This window comes from Marmota marmota, unplaced genomic scaffold (genome assembly GCF_001458135.2).
Source record: "Marmota marmota marmota unplaced genomic scaffold, marMar, whole genome shotgun sequence".
NCBI lineage: Eukaryota > Metazoa > Chordata > Mammalia > Rodentia > Sciuridae > Marmota > Marmota marmota.
The window spans coordinates 20090219-20107965 of record NW_026000242.1 but is presented as its reverse complement, the minus strand read 5'-3'; the positions used below and the strand labels follow the sequence as shown (position 1 = coordinate 20107965).

The 17747-nt window shown below is 36.7% G+C and overlaps 1 pseudogene; it reads left to right on the top strand.

Moving 5' to 3' along the window:
• Nucleotides 1–2806: 2806 nt before the first annotated feature.
• LOC107145714 lies at nucleotides 2807–4097 on the top strand (annotated as a pseudogene).
• Nucleotides 4098–17747: the final 13650 nt, after the last annotated feature.

Below are 17747 nucleotides of genomic sequence, written 5' to 3'. Positions count from 1 at the left end.
TTCTTAAACATTTTAGAGTCCTCATCACCTGCTCTCACCCACTTCCCCGACTCTTCCCTGATCACTGCCTGTTTGTTTCCTAAAATGTAGAACATTCTGGGAATGAGAACTAGGTAAAGTGCTGAATTAAAATTTTGTGCACCTAAGAGGTAATTAATAAGTGAAAGTTTTGCTTCCTCCATTTGCATTTTGTTTTATTTTTATATGCTTCTTAATAATGGTTGGAGAGATTTCACCCACTAAGTATAAAAGATGCAATTGGATTTCCCATTGGTAGTAAGAGTTCTAAAACTGGAAATGTCCAAACAGATGCCAGATGCTCACGTGGCAGGAAGCCATATACAAATTTAAGCATCCATTTTTGGGTTAGATTCTGCATAAAAACAACTCAAAACTAGTGTTCTAAACATACAACTCAAACAAAAACAAACCCTAGTGTTCTATGGTTTTCCATTCCTTTGGGAAAAAATCTGTATCTTGTCTGCATTGAAGTAAGGAGGAAATATTTGTCCACACTGATGGGTGGACAAGGTGGATGGGGGTGGTGGCAGAACCTATACCAAATATGAATTCCAGGAAGGAACAATGGAGCCAACCGGGGAAGGTAGTAAGAAATCAAAAGCAGAAGGGTTACAACAACTGCAATGCAAATTCCTTCTAGATGAAGGCTGCTCCTTGCATTTTGTTGATTAAACTTGAAATGTCAATTCTTTAATGAAAAGGAATAATCAAATCAAAGAACAACTGAGTAGAACAAGGAAAAGGAAGAAGGAAAGAAGGGAGGGTAGGTGAATTTATAATTCAAATGTAGAAGGAAACTGTGAATACGAGAAATGGACATTTTCCACAAAAGAATAAAATGGCTATTCCATAAAACATCATTTATTGCATGGTTAAATATATATGAGGGACAGATAATGGCTGGTTTTATAAATCTGACTTCCGTAATCTTGGATTCAAATTTAAACTGATCCAAACTTGCATTCTGTTTGTCCAAGGAACATTCGATCTGATAAATCTTCACATTTGTCTTCCTGTTTACCATGCTTCTTCATGACTAATTAGACATGATGAAGCATGATCCTTGCCACAGCCAGCTGATATAATCATTCAGCTATATATTAATTTATCAAATGTCTGAATCTGAAAGTCTTTGGAATATCCCAGATCAAGAGTGTAGACTTAAAGAAAATCTTAAAAGAGAAATTTAGAAAAAGTTATAAATCAAGGTAAACTTAATTTTAAATTAGTTTTTTCCAAAAGTGGGAAAGAGAACAGGAATGAGGAAACAAGGAAATGAAGGAAAGAAGGTTATAATCTAGAAGAGATAGTACCTATACAATTAGCTCTATAAGAGAGAAATCAAGAATTAGAGAAATACAAATTAAACCTACACTGAGATTTCATCTCACTCTAGTCAAAATGGCAATTATCAAGAATACAAGTAACAGTAAATGTTGGCAAGGATGTGAGGGAAAAGGTACACTCATACATTGCTGGTGGGACTGAAAATTGGTGCAATCACTCTGAAAAACAGTATGGAGACTCCTCTTTAATATGGAAACTAAAAAGAACAAATAAAAAATTTAAAGAAAGAAAGAGATTGTACTGGAGTGAAGCAGAAAGTGTTTGCTTCAAGAGAAGACCATAGGTAAAGCAGCAAATGTGAATCCAGAGTTTAAACATGGAGGAAAATTCAGGAATAGAATAAACAGCTATGCAGAGACAAAAAAGAGTGTGGGGCTAGAGATGTTGTCCAGCTGTCAAGTGCTTACCTTGCATACACAGGGCCCTGAATTCGACTTCTAGCAACACACATGTACACGTGGAAAATGGCAGAGTTACTTTGTATTGAAGAGAAGGATCATAATGAAATATGAAAAAATAAAATTGTGGGATGATAGTTTGGACCCTGATGGTGTAAGATCATTAGTCTGCAGCTAAGGTGTTTAGAGTTCACTCTATTTTTGGTGGAAAGTCATGTTTCTACAAAATACAATAAAGTTTGATATACTTATTATAGAAAATTTAGAATATACTAAAAAGTAGAAAGAAAAAATAAATCATTTATAGTCATGGCACAGGAGAAAAACCTATTAATACCATTAATTATGTACTTTCTTCTAAATTTTTAATGCCAGCATATTATCTTTTACATCATGTTAATCATGGGAATTTATAAAATTTTATCTTTTTCCCCCCAAATTCTGAATCTCACTAGCCAGAGAAAAGTTTTAATAAGGCACTATATTTCATCTGATTTGAGGGATAAATCATATTGTTTACAGATTTTTTTCCCCACACGAGCTTTTCATAGTTGAACTCAGGCCATATTTGTTGATTTTTATGCCTATTTTCCACAGAAACTTTCAAATATTCCAGTTGGAAGTTAATTAGAATAAAAAAAGGGGATCAGGAACAGATGATATCTGTACCTGGGTAGTTTAGGGGGTTTTTGTTGTTGTTGTTGTTGTTGTTTTGTTTCATGTGTAAAAGCACAATAGCTCAAGCTCTCGGGATTCCTGTCTTGGCGTGTGAGCTCTCCTCTCCCTCTTGTAAGTGTTCCTACCATGATGCCGTTCACTCCATGATCCAGCGAAGGAGGCCTCAGCAGGGCTGAACCCTTGCCTATACCATACCCTCAAACTTCCTGAATCAATCCTTGAAAAATAGCCCTTCTCCAGATGGTGGGAATAAAGCTAATTCTCTTCAAAATAGAAAACATTTTGAAAGATGGCTAGATTAGCTAGAACTAGCCAAAACACCAAGCAAAATATGTCACTAGTTTGAAGAATGATCCTTTAATTCTGATAAAAATAGCAAGGGGCACTCTGCTTCAGAGCTCACCTGAAAACAATGACAAAATGTGAATCTCTGTCAACACCTCTCCATAGTCTAAGGAAAGATGAACATTTCCAAACATTCATTCTGACAGCCAAAGTGAACATTCTGCTTCCAACTCCAAGGATGATGAAGGGGTTGCTGAGGAACATAATGCAGTCACGTCTAGTCAAAAGATTCAAGCTCACAACAGAGTAGTTCCAGCTCCTGTTTGCAAAGAAACATCTTCAAGAGAATAAAAAAGAGATAAAACAAATGATTTAGTTCAAGAATATTTTGAAGCTCATAGCAGTTTAGAAATTTTAGCCTTCGATAGAACATTGAAGAAGCTAAAGAGAGACAAAACCGGTCAGAAGTTTGTGCAATTTATTGAGCAAGATTCTCTTTTGTTGTCTGCTGAATGTGAACAACTAAATCAACACGTGAAAAATCATTTCATAAAAGGATGCTGCAGTTCTGTCTTGGGTTCTACATGGTACTTTATGATTTGGGTCCTAGGAGAAATTTACTAGAAAGGTTTTGAAACACCAGGCTGCAAGATATTACTACTCGTGCTGTCATCAATGTCTTCCTTCCCGGAGTCAGTGTGAGATCAGTCCTGAATTATATAACAGAAGAAATCTTTGACTGTATGTACTAGATCAGTTAGAGTGGATAATAAACAAATTTAAAGAAGATTCCTCTTTGAAACTCTTTCTTCTCGTCCACAATTTGTATAGCCAAATGATGAGAGGGGATAACAGCCAGCATGTTAGTAGACAGTGCCACCTTTATGGAACATACACTTCATAGCATCTACCAATCACCTCAATGCTTCTCTCACATGGAATCATGCAAAGCAGAGTCTTTATAACTGGCTTGGGTGTGGCACTACGACACAGAGCCCTTATACTAAAGAAACCTCCTTATAAGAATTCTGGTTAAATAATCTGTATCTCTACCACTTAGTTCCTGAATCCTGTCTTACAAAGTCTTACCACAACACAAGGGGGATTTTTTTCAAGCTACTAATGAAGTATCAGCTGGGTAACAGATGTCCTTCCTACGTTCTTTTCAAAACTTTCTTCTCAAAGTTCACTAGCAGTGTTGAGAGGCATTTCTCATCAAATAATTATCTGACACTCTAGGCCCTGTTAAATGAATTTAGGTACCACAAACTCACAAAAACAAAGAAGGGAACTTGGGAATGTTTCCTAATTCCTGATGGCAATGGACCATGGATTGATCTCTTGGAAAATGAGGATGAAGAGGCTTGAAGTTGTCCTTTGCTCTTGAACCTTCCATGGAAGTGTTGTTGTACTCCAGCTGCCCCTTCCCTAGTTTAAAGGGCTGTCTTATACCCAACATTAGGCTCTTTTTAAGGCAAACAGTTAAAATGAGGCAGAGATATCATCAATTAGAAGTTTTGATTAGCCTGACTAGGTACCATCTCTAGTACTAAGCAGTGGTACTCGAGTTGAGAAAAATGTGCCTTTTATTTATCACATCTATGGAGACTTCTTGCTGCAACAAACAGTGTGCTCAGGGACTATTGGGAACTGGATTTTTAAAATTATTTTATACAAGAGATATTATTCTTATTTTTGAGGGCTTTTCAATACTTCTCAAGTTGATTATTTGCAAATATGCTTGTTCCAGAGTGTGGAAGTACACACATAGGCATTGCATAAATCTGTTTCATTTGCTGTTCTTACTGTCAGAACTGATGAATGTAATGGAAAAGACAGATCATCTCTTACTGCTTCTGAAAAATGATTGGGAAGAAGTAATGATCCAGTTTCCTCCTTTTGGACTTAGGCTACATACCTGCGATTGGGGGAACATAACACTATTTATAACACTGGGGTAATGGGAAAAATAACAAAGAGCATGCAGGGTGTACACCCAACCTAGAAAGCATGTGAATAGTGGATCACGATGTTTGGAAAAGCTGACATTCTGTGCCATGACTTTCATGATTCAAATGAAAAAAATTGAAATAAAATCCTGAATTACATTTTAGTAATTGTTTTCAAGACAATGGAAATGAAAACATTTAATTATTCTTGCAAAAAAAAAAAGAAAGAAAGAAAAGCATAATGACTAAGATCACTCACCATGAGTTGTAAAAATGTTGAAATCCATCATTCAAATTCCTTGGCACTGGCAAAGGCTTTTATGTGGCTCCAGGCAACTATTTTCTTATGGAAGGAAGAAGAACATTTTGTAATATTCTTGTCATAAATATTCCAATTGTGTAAGAGCAGAATAATAAATTAATTTTTAGTTGTACCTCAACAGGCAGTATGTCCCATCTGATTATAGGGTAAAATATGTCACTTAAGAAATACTGTTTCTCACATGAGGATTAGAGTGGAAGCAGAAGGAAAGATTAGGACCAAACCTAGCTCCAGGCTATAAAATCCACCTGGTGTGCAATCCTTCAATCAGAAAACTGACTTTGTCAAACAGCTGAGTAACAGCAGCTCTATAAACTTTTGGGAGCCTGACATACACATTCTGAAATTGTTCATTTTTAGTCAGTTGACAATTGCATGTCTTTAAGCAATTTTTTTCCCAAAGATGGTTTAGGATTTACTGATTCCACCAGCATGTTTGAGCATGGCTTTTCTTAAAATATCGTTTGTCAGATAACTTGATGAATATGAAATTCTAAGGTCACAATCTTTTTTCTTTTTTCCCATCTCAAGATTCATTCAATAGAGATACAGCTTTGGTCTTTTTATAGATAGAAACCTATATGTTCTTGCCCCTGTTAACAGCAAAATATCTTTAGAGTTCTTCTGGATGACTAGGGGTCACAGAGCTTTCATAAGACAAGCACAGATAGGCCTCTGGATCTTCTTTTTTCCCAATAGAGCTTAACAGTCCCTATAAAAAGTGGGGACACTCATTCACAAATGAGAAAAATTTTGTTTTTCATGCTGTTAGTTCTGTTTTTCATTCCATTTCATGTGCTCTAGTGCAAGAAATCAGCTGGGAGATCAGCTACTACAGTGGCTACTAAGTAGTTGTCTTTTTGGACCAAAACTTTTTTCATTTAATATTTTTGGTCAGATAAGTGTCAACATCAGAACTGTTCTTTTGTGGAATCTGTCTGGTAGCAGTGATTAAGGTGTATTAGAATGTGTAGAAAGTGGACTGTTTAGAGGCTATAATGATCAAAGTGAGGTATAAAGGCAACTTGAGCCAGGTATGGGACACATGCCTATAATCCCACCACCTCAGGAAGCTGAGGCAGGAGGATCTTGAATTTAAAGCCAGCCTCAGCAATATAGTGAGGCCCTAAGCAAGTTGGTGAGACCCTGTCCCTGAATATACAAAAAAAGGGCTGGGGATGTGGCTCAGTGATTAAATGTCCCTCAGTTCAATCCCCAGTACCAAAATAAATAAATAAAGGCAACTTGAAGGACTCCAGATATCAGTAAAAAGAATTGATGCAGAAAAAAAATGATATGGACAGAACAAAGACAGGCAGGGTGAGAGGCAAGGCATGGCCTCACATCCTATAAATTGGGAAGACTTGAAAATAGGTGGTCTATAGTTAAAACTGGGTTCCTTTCTTGGTGGATCTTTGCCTGGTGTGGAAATAAACAAAGATCACCCAAATGAGAAAAAGTAAAGACTACTTATTCATAGCTAGCTATAATAAGGGAAATCAGCTGCTGTCATTTGAGATTTGTCAGGCTCAAAATGCAGGTAGAGAAGGAGGGCAACTTCTTAGTGTGATAATGAAGGCTTCAGGTCTGCCCAACTGGAGGGGGCTGGCAAGGGAAGCTGTTGGCTGGTTATTGGATGTAGGGCATCCTGTGTGATGGCTTTGGGGTACATGTGTAGTTTCCTCTGACTGGTCCAAAGTTGGAAGCAGGGACAAATATAAAGACACCAGTCCATGTGAGTGGTATGTTTTTTCCCCACCCTTTCACCTTCAGTCTGTGGATGTCTTTTCCTGTGAGATGAGTCTCTGGAAAGCAACATATAGTTGGGTCTTCTTTTAAAATCCAATCTGTCAGTCTATGTCTTTTAATTGATGAGTTTAAGCCATTTACATTCAGGGTTATTATTGAAATATGCTGTGTTTTCCCAGTTTGGTTTATTTTGGTTTTTAACTTGACTTGGTTTCTCCTTTGATTGGCCTTTCCTTTAGTGTAGTTTCTCCCTTTGCTGATTTTCATTGTTATTTTTCATTTCCCACTCCTGCAATATTTTGCTGAGGATGCTCTGTACTGTAGGCTTTCTCACTGTAAATTCTTTTAACTTTTGTTTATCATGAAAGATTTTTATTTTGTCATCAAATCTGAAGCTTAATTTTGCTGGATATAAGATTCTTGGTTGGCATCCATTTTCTTTCAGAGCTTGGTATATGTTGTTCAAGGATCTCCTGGCTTTGAGGGTCTGGGTTGAAAAATCTGCTGAGATATATACCTAATTAAAATAAGTAAATAAATTTTAAAAATAGGAACCAAATTTGTCCAAATTATTTTATTGTGTGGAATTTAAGCCCCAAAATAAAATAGCACCAATTGCTAAAAGAACAAAAAAGACACTGTCAGTTATTCATCAAGACATCACCATTGGGGGCTAATTGTGACAGAAATGATGGCTGTTTAGCTTCCTGGATTATGATTAGAGATGGCAATCTGGCTTCCTACAAATCTGACTTCATGGATGCTGGCTTTCTGGGCTATATTGTAGATAAAGGGACTGGTTTGCTGGGAAGGTGCACAGGTTCACATATGATCTAGACATTGTCCCTTTCTATGTTCACTCTCCCACTAACAAGTTGTTCTGAACTCCATGGCTCTTGTACTTCTGTAACAGGAGAAAGTCTGGGGCATTCCCTTGGCTGAATGACCACATCTGTTTGACTTAAACTCTGTAATTCATAAGTACTTTATTCTCAGAGTTAGATTTCTTCATATTTTTTCTCCAATCCTGTACTCCAGTACTGCTCATTGCCCTGACATATCTGTGGCAATGATCCTAGGCTGCTTTGTCACTGCTCTGAGGGACCTCATCTTCTTTCAAGTCATAACTTTGTTAGTATCAACACATCCTTTGGATGGATCACATTATATATGAATGATAGAATGAAAGAGTTGTAGTAACAGCTAACATCAGGGTTAGGTATATACCAAGATGAAACCAACTCACACAGATCCCCTGAGCCACTGTCAACATTAAAACCACACTGTCTTTTGCTGAGAAGCTTTTTAATTTGAATCCATCTCATTTACTGATTCTTGATTTTACTTCTTGCACTTTAGGTGTCTTGGTAGGGAAGTCAGATCCTAGCCAATGTGGTGAAGATTTGGGCCTACTTTTTTTTTCTGTTAGACACAGGGTCTCTATTCTTGTGCTTAAGTCTTTGATCAACTTTGAGTTGATTTTTGTGCAGGGTGAGAGATAGAGGTTTAATTTCATTTGCTACATGTGGATTTTTAGTTTTGCCAGCACCATTTATTGAATAAACTATCTTTTCTCCAATGAATGTTTTGGCACCCTTGTCTAGTACGAGATAACTATATATATGTGGGTTTGTCTCTGTGTCCTCTATTCTGTACCATTGGTCTACATGTCTATTTTGGTGCCAAAACCATGCCATTTTTGTTACTATTGCTCCATAATATAGTTTAAGGTCTGGTATTGTGATGTCTCCTACTTCACTTTTGTTGCTAAGGATTGCTTTAACTATTCTGGGTCTCTTATTTTTCCAAATGAATTTCATTGTTGTGCTTTCTTTTTTTTTAAGAAGAATTTCATTGGGATTTTAATAGGAATTGCATTAAATCTGTTTAACTCTTTTGGTAGTATGGCCATTTTGACAATATTAATTTTACCTATCCAGGAGCATGGGAGATCTTTCCATCTTTTGAGGTTTTCTTCAATTTCTTTCTTTAGTGTTCTGTAATTTCCATTGTAGAGGTCTTTCACCTCTTTTGTTAGATTGATTCCCAGGTTTTTTTGTTTGTTTGTTTTGAGGCTATTGTGAATAGAGTAGTTTTTCTAATTTCTCTTTCAGTGGCAAAATAAGCCAATTCCACAAAACCAAAGGCCAAATGTTGTCTCTAATATGTGGATGCTAATTCATAATAAAGTGGGGGGCACTAGGGAAGAATAGGTAGAGGAAAGTGAGGGGAGGGGACTGGTGGGGATGTGGAGATAGGAAAGATAATAGAATGAAGCAGACCTTATTACTATATGTGTATATGTGACTTCGTGTCCAATATGATTCTGCAACATGTATACTCAGAAAAATGAGAAACTATAACCCATCTATGTATAATATATAAAGTGCATAAATGCATTCTACTGTCATGTATAACTAATTAAAACAAAGAACTAAAAAAAAAAAAAAAACCNATATATATATATATATATATATATATATATATATATATATATATATGACAGCAGAATGCATTACAATACTTACTACACATATAGAGCACAATTTTTCACATCTCTGGCTATATACACAGTATATTCATACCAATTCATTTCTTCATACCTGTACTTTGGATAATAATGATTATCACATTCCAACCTCATCAATAACCCCATGCCCCCTCCCTTCCCTTCTAACCCCTCTGCCCTATCTAGAGTTCATCTATTCCTCCCATGCTACCTCTCCCTATCCCGCTAAGAATGAGCCTCCTTATATCAAAGAAAATATTCTGCATTTGTTTTTTTGGGGGGGATTGGCTAACTTCACTTACCATTATCTTCTCTAACTTCATCCATTTACCTGCAAATGCCATGATTTTATTCTCTTTTATTGCTGAGTAATATTCCATTGTGTATATATGCCACCTTTTTTTAATCCATTCATCTATTGAAGGGCATCTAGGTTGGTTCCACAGTTTAGCTATTGTGAATTGTGCTGGTATAAACATTGATGTGGCTGTGTCCCTGCAGTATGCTGTTTTTAAGTCCTTTGGGTATAGACCGAGGAGAGGGATAGCTGGGTCAAATGGTGGTTCCATATCAAACCCTGGATTTAAGACACTCTTAACCCAGTGTCTGTGTGATACTTAGTCATCAGCTTTGTGGGTACCTCTCATCATTCTCTGACCTGCTGACTTCCTTTTCTCCCTAAACCCAATCTTTCCTGCCCATTATTTTCCACTCATGCTGCCCAGATGTGACCCAGTTAGGATACAACGGGGCCGTCACCATGTCTTACTAAGATTCAAAAATACACCAAACCAAACCTCTTCACTTTCAAAGGCTGGTCGGTGTTTCAAGTCCTGGAAAAATTAGCAAAATCTTGCTGGGCATGAATTCCCAAGTGCTTTTCAACAAAATCCAACACTAAGGATCTGAGCAAATATACACAGTCCAATACCTTTGTGATCCAACACACATTTTACAATCCTTTTTTTTTTTCTTTTTAAGCCTCATTTTGTTCAATTACAATGATGGAAACATGCTATTTAAAGTCATGAATTTAGAGCACAATAGAAAAACCTCAACCAAACCCCATTTACATACACATCTCCCTTAAAATATTTTTCTGGTAACTTGACTGCTTATAAAAGTACAGAGGAAGAAAGGATTTCGACGTTAATAATTTATTGCCTATTTTATTTTGTCCCTAATAATTGGACCAAAGAATATCAAATCATACTCCTTGTAAGTTAAAAGATAGATTATCAGCCAAAAGACTCAAAGTGGTATAGTAGAAAAAGCATGAGTATTGGGGTTAAACAGCCTTCGGCTAGAATCCTGGTGTTTGTACTTCCTAGCTCTGTGACAAATTGTCAAGGTTCTTTTTTCTTCATTCTTGAAGAGACAAATAAAAATATGAGAAACTATAACCCATGGTAGATACATAGAAATAAATCAAATTATATATAAACTTATAGAAATATGATAGACATTTTTTCATGACAATTAGATATCTAGAATGATGGCAAAAAGTAAGGTGACAGTATTTCTAAATTTAGTTGTAGGCAATGAAGGAAATACAAACAAATGGAAGAGGATCCCCAAGGGCGCTCTGCCTTCCCTGCAAGACAGAGTGGTTATTAGGCTGTGAATGTGTCTTTTGAGGAGGAGAGCAGAAAAACTGGGAAATTCTGGGTAAAGGGAAAGCTGGAATGGGAAGAAATGTGTTTCAGTTGAGTGTCTACAAAGTTCCAGGAGTTTCACCTATGATAATCCTCAGAACAGTGTGAGGAAGCAGATATTATTGTCCCTTAGTTTCAAAGAGGTCAGCTAACTTGCCTAAGATCACACAATGAGTCATAAAGCAGAGTTTCTAATTTATCAGTAGAGTGGACTTTGTACAACTAGTCACTTCCCAGAACTCTGCCTTTCCATATTTAAAATAACAAAAGATAAGCCATACCTTCATTTCCTTTGGTATAGCTTGATGATATATTCTGAAGGGTGCCTCCACCGTAAGTATTGATAAAATAAGATTCTTTAACATTTCCTGTAGGACTTGTCTTCTGACAATGAATTCTATCAGTTATTTCTTCTCTGAAAAAAAGCTTGCATCACTTTTAACTTTAAAAAGTTATTTTCAGTAGATATAGAATTCTAGATTGGTGTCTTTTTTTCTTTCAACACATTAAGTTTATAACTTTATTGCCTTCCAATTGCATAATTTCCATCTATATTCATGTCGTTCTTCCCTGTGGTTGTTTTTATGCCTTTTCTCTTTATCATGGTTGTTTAGCAATTTGCTTACTGTGTTAGTCAGTTTTGTGTCACTGAAACCAAAATACCTGACAATAACAACTTAGAGAAGGAAAGATTTATTTTGGTCTAGTTCTGAAGGTCACACCCCAGGTGACCTGCTTCCTCCAGTCATACCCACCTGCCTACAGTTACCACCCAATAGCCCATTTAAATTATTAATCCATCAAATGGATTAATCTACTGATGAGGTTATGGCCGTCACCATCTAATCATTGTAGCTGTGAACATTGCTGCATTGTCTAACACATGAGCTTTTTAGAGGAACATTATAGATCCAAACCATAATATTCATATTGTGTCCCAATGTGATTTTCCATGTGTATCATGTTTGACATTATTGAGCTTTTTGAGTTTGGTTATAAATTATTTAGAATGCCTGAGCTGCTTCCTCAGGTCACTGAGCCTATGGGACTGGGTGTATGTGTTCAACTTCACTGATGTTTTTGACTTCTGTAGGGTCTGTTAGGTCAGCCAGCTTATTTTTCTTTTCAAATATGTATTTTTCAGTTCAGTTCAAGTTTCATTTGGTGGTTTTTCATATCTTTCATTTCTCTCCATATATGTTCATATTTTCAACAAATTCTTGAAAATATAACTATTTGGAAAGTCCTTTTCTGCTAATCATATCATTTGTGTAATGTCTATGTGTTTCTATTGACAACTTTCCTCCTTATTATAAATCACATTTTCTTACTTTTTTGTATGGCTAGGGATTTTTTTTTTCAGTATTGGGAATTAAACCTAGGACCTCATGCATGCTAGGCAAGCACTCTACCCCTGAACTAAACTCCAGCCCTATCTATCTACCTATCTATCTATCTATATATATATATATTTTTTTTTTCCTTGAAACAGAGTCTTGCTAAGTTGCCCAGGCTGGCCTTGAATTTATGATCTTCCTGTTTTCACTTCCTGAGGAACTGGGATTACAGGCATGTGCCCTCTTGCCTGACTCTCCGGTTAATTTTTATTAGATGCTGGACATGGTGAACATGGTAGTGTTAGGTGTTTTAGATTTTTCTTTTTTCTTTTTAAGTATTTAATTTTGTTTGTGGAGGCAGTTAAGTAATTTTCAGATCAGCATGACTTTTCAAAATTTGATTTTATGCGTTTTTAGGGTGAGTCTAGTAAAGCCTACACTCCACGGCAAGTTAGGCTTACTTTTAAGATGACTTTATTGAAAGTCCCAGGAGTTCAGTGATATCTGGACGCTCTCTGGATGAATGAAACTCAAACTTGTCCCAGCTCTGTGGAATCTCTGAGAATTATTTAGTTTACAGCTGTTGGTGGTATGTGGGCAGCTGTGTGTTCATCAACAGGCTCAAGGACACTCCTGTCCTGGTTTCTGGAGCAGTTTCTTTGTGCAGATCTCTCCTCTTTCATACTTCTCCTTGTGAATTAGACACATCTTTACCTTCCAGAATTTTAATCTCTTTCTCTCATTGAGACCACGATATTCTGCTGGTTTCTCTTCCCCTGTATTACAATCTGGAAATTACCTAAAAGCCGAAAGGAGGATTTTTTTAAGTGGGAATTTAACCCAGGGTTGCTTTGCCACTGAACCACATCCCCAGCCCTTTCTTGTCAGATGAAGAAGGGAGCTAGAGGATTCCAGATTCAAGAAGCAGCTTCTTCAAAGACTTACTACATACAAATGTAAAGTCAGGGCATAAAATACGAAGGAAAGAATGGCAGGAGAAGAGAAAACAAGTCATGAAGAAACTTCACTATTGTAAGTTTTATTTTTCTCTCATAAATATTCTTTTTTTGAGGGGGGCAGTACTGGGGATTGAGTTCAGGGTCTCATTTCTACTAGGCAAGCACTCTAGCACTGAGTTACACCCCAAGGCCTTTTAAGATTTTATTTTAAGAGAGAGACAGAGCCTTGCTAAATTTCCAGGCTTTTTCTAAGTTTCCCAGGTTGACTTTGAACTTGCAATTCTCCCCTTTCAACCTAGCAAGTCACTAGGATCACAGGTGTTTCTCCTGTTTTCTAAATCATATTGCTGTGCTGTTTCATATCCAATGAATGAAATCAGCTGTTTTGTATATTTTTTCAAGCTTCCTAGTCAATCACAACAGGAAGAAAAATTCAGTACTAGTACTAGTTACTCCAATCTGGAAAGAAGCAAAAATAGTCCTGGGATGTAATATTTATATACCAATGAGGAAAAAGACTTAGATTTTAATCCCCATGAACTAGGAGTTCTCTATCATGAGTGAAGACAGCCCTTTTTCTTTGGTACATTATGGCCTTCTTAAACATTTTGATATTCTAACAACAATAGTGGTATAATCTAGAACATCACCACAGAGTTGATGCATCGACTGAAGAGAGTATTACTCATGCTTCTTAGGGAATAACCCATTAACTTTCATGTTGTCTCTTCAGTCTATGCACTAAAGAATCTAACAGTTGGATTGCTGGTCTGGATTCCTTTATAAGGCCTTGATTCCATCCCATTATCTACTGGACATGTCCACCTGGCTGTCCAAAGGCTCCCCAGACTCAACAGACTCAATTTATTTCCATTGCGTTAACCATACCATCATCTCCTCCACATTCTGCCATTCCTTCTCTATTCCCTATATTGCTTCTTAAATCAGATGTTTAAAAAATCAGCCCACATTATTACTTTCCAGCCATAGTCCACATGCAAAGCAGTCACCAAACCCTGTGAACTCTCCCCTTTACTAAGTGCTCATAACCATCCTTCCCCTGACTACAACTCGGTTTCTAGTATTTCCTGCATGGACTACTGTAATAATAGAATAGTGATCTCCTCTGTACCTAGCCTTAATTCCTTCTGATCCATCTTTCAAACTTCCATCAAAAATATCTTCCATGCAATTTAGTAATTTCTGCTTATTTAAATCCTTCAATAAAGCCATATCACAGCCAGGTTGTGGTAGCACATGCCTGTAATCCCAGCTATTTAAAAGAGTGAGGCAAGAGAAAGTCAAACTGGAAGCCAGCCTGGAAATTTAGCAAGGCTCTGTCTTTCTCTTAAAATAAAATCTTAAAAGGCCTTGGGGTGTAACTCAGTGTTAGAGTGCTTGCCTAGTAGAAGCGAGACTTTGAACTTAATTCCCAGTTCTGTCCCCGCAAAAAAGAATATTTATGAGAGAAAAATAAAATTTACAATAGTGAAGTTTCTTCATGACTTGTTTCCCTTCTCCTGCCATTCTTTCCCTTGTATTTAATGTCTTGACTCTACATTTGTATGTAGTAAGTCTTTGAAGAAGCTGCTTCTTGAATCTGGAATCCTCTAGCTCCCTTCTTCATCCGACAAGTCCCTCTCATATTTTATAAGACATCCGGATATTGTTTCACACAGTAAGTAAGTTGTTCTGTGGTTCCCGAATCCTTCTGCACAGACCCATTCATTTCTGTCTTCTATCTGCTTTTATTAGTCTACCTACCACATTGCAGTATGATTTTTGCTTATATGTCCATCTTTTTGTGTTTTTACCATATTTTGCGCCTTTGGAAGCAGATTCTTTGACGTCTTTGAATCCCCCATACCTATCACAGGGAATCTAGCATTGTAAATATTTTTGAGTAGATGAACGAAGTTTTAAAAAGTGAAACTGTGAAATTATATGCAACCCAGGTGCATATATCCTTTTTGTGTGTGTTTTATACAAGCACGATGTATAAGGAGATAGGCAGGATCAGGAAAATAGAAGTTGCCCACTAGCATAAGTTCTTCTCCGCCTAGTACTCCGTGGGGTGGGTGGGCAGGCCTACTATCTTTCCTATTGGCTAACTAGGCTAAAATATGATTTCCAAAAGGTTGAAAATATATAATGAGCTAGTTGAAGATATAAGTTAACTCAGTATGTTAGCTGGCTTTCCATCATTATAACGAATACCTGAGATAACCAACTTATAAAGAGGATAGGTTTATTTTGACTCTCAGTTTTGGAGGATTCTGTCTATGGATGACTGGAAGCCAGCCTGTGGGGAGGCAGCATATCATGGTAAAGAACTTGTGCTGGAATAAAGCCATAGAATTCCTGACCAGGAAGCAAAAGAGAAAGAGAGACTGGGGTCTTATATTCCCCTTCAAGGGCATGTCCTCAGTGACCCAAAACCACCAACAAGGCTCCTCCTCATAAAGGTTCTGCCTCTTTCCAATAGTTCCATGGGATGGGGACTAAGCTTTTAACACGTGGGCCTCTGGGAAACATTCTAGATCCAAACTATAACATTTCCATAAGATTCCACCATGTATCAGTAGCATCCACTAACTAAAGAGATAATCAGTTCTAAGAAGGGTCTGAAGAACAGATACATAAGCAGTAAGGAATGTTGAAATGAATTTTCTAATAATGTAAATGGATTAATGTCTTATAGGGTAGTAAAATAAAATGTTTATCTCTTCTAATAGGCACAAATCAATTGTATCTCTAATAGGTAATATTTATATTATTATAGAAGGATCCATTTGCATTACTATAAGTTTTATATTACTTTTATTTCTATCTTTACAGACTTATACAAGAGTCTAGTCAGCAGTGTTCACCTTCCAGAAGATCTTCTAGAATATGTCCAGCACTCCATTGTAAAGACATTTGCAATTTCCAAGTCTTAGACACTTGTTTTCTGACATCAGCAAGATAACACTACTTTCTTTCCCCAGGAGGAAAAAAATTATATTCTCCATATTGGACATAAACCAAGCTTAGTCATTAAAGACTTTTAATTGAAAAACCAAGTGAAAATGCAAAGCATTATAGGATGGAGTGCTAGGAATTTTGCTTTAGTTCATTCTTGCTACTTTATAAATCTGAATGACATAATCTTGTAGCAGTTAATAACACAAATTCTGGGAGGCAGAGTGCCCACATCTGAATTGAAGTTCCAAGGATATGTGACCTTGGGGGAGTAAATTTTTTGATGCCTCAGTTTCCTCACTTGAAAAAATGAGGTGATAATCTTACCTCGTGCTTGTAATAAGGGTTAAGTGATCTAATTTATGTGTGTGTGTATGTGTGTGTGAACATGTGTGTGTAGCACTGGGATCAGTGCCAACACACAGTTAACACTTATTAAAGGGCTTGTTTGACGACTTTTAAAAATATAATCCAGGTAAAGTTTAAGGGGAGAAAGATTCACATCTGAAATCTTTGAAGGCATTTCTCATGAAATGAGAGGGCTGAACTCTGGGTCAGTTCTGACATCATTTAGGATAAACTGCTTCCTCCAGAATTACCTAAGGCCAAATACAGTGCAACCCTGATACAATTCAATTTTCTTTTGATGCTACTCCTCTAAGGAAGTTCTGTCTTTTGAAGGAAGTCCAGCATCTAGTTTCCTGTGGGGAATAACATTTCATCTAGGGATGACTTGACCCTACTCCTTGCAAAGACAATTCTAGAATTATTCTGAAGGAATGCATAATCGAGTTGAGGATGGATCTAAAATAGGAAGGATAAAGAGCTTCTTCCCCAACTAGATTCTTTCTGTTCCTCATAGTCCCCCTGATTTCAGTTCATTCCTCTTGTCAAAAATCATCATCGGACATGAAGTGGGTTTAACTATATCTTGGATCTTGAGCACATAAATTAACTTAAAAACTGGAAGCATGTCATAAGCCATAAGCTATTAGTGAGAGCTAATGCAGAAGACAGGGAGGATGTGTCAAGATAGTCAACAAAATTGATATGAGACAGTCTATACTACCAGCATTTGCTCTCCATATATTTTGAAAATTTTCTACAGCAAACCAATACGGTGAGGACCACTAATATTTCTCCTAAATTTAAGGAAGCTTAGACTTAATTGCTTATCAGGGTCACACAGTAATTCATAGTCCCCAGTGTGATATGAAACGTGAACTACACAGTAAATTCCATCAGAATGGAAGCAAACATTCCATCCCTTCTCCTCTCTTGTCTTTGGTCATACGCTGTAGTTACTCCTCAGGGTCGTGTACAGACTAGAGAATGCTTTCTTGTCTCGAGACCAAGGAAACAGGTGACCTTACACAAGTGACCAAAAGGAATCTAAGCTTTTTGTGTTTATAATTGTCATATATTTATTTGCTCCTTGGTATAGTCACAGAAAGACTTTAGAGATAGGTCCAGAGGTATTTTCAAAACATGTTGTTTTTCAATTAAAAAAATATTAATGTTTTGAACAACCCACAATAAAAAAAATTAAAAAAAAAAAAAAAAAAATCACTAAAAAA